Source organism: Pterocles gutturalis, unplaced genomic scaffold (genome assembly GCF_000699245.1).
Source record: "Pterocles gutturalis isolate BGI_N339 unplaced genomic scaffold, ASM69924v1 scaffold22603, whole genome shotgun sequence".
NCBI classification, from domain to species: Eukaryota; Metazoa; Chordata; class Aves; order Pterocliformes; family Pteroclidae; genus Pterocles; species Pterocles gutturalis.
The window spans coordinates 15,763-15,995 of NW_010126181.1; positions in this window are offsets into that span (position 1 = coordinate 15,763).

A 233-nucleotide genomic window follows, 5' to 3' on the forward strand; every position below is an offset into this window, starting at 1 on the left:
GGGGCGGCTCCGCACCGGGGCCGGAGCCGGGATTCACACCGCTCCCCAGGAACCAGGCACACTGCTGACGGGTACCTCGGGATGGACGGAGCCTTTACAAGAGCCGGTGTACGGAAAAAAAAAAAACTAAAACGAAACCAAAACCTCGCAGAAAATCACTTGCCAGGCTTAGATAAGAAGCTGCAGAGGCCAGAGATGACTTGCTGCTGCTGCCCGAGGGAAGCTGCGCAGAA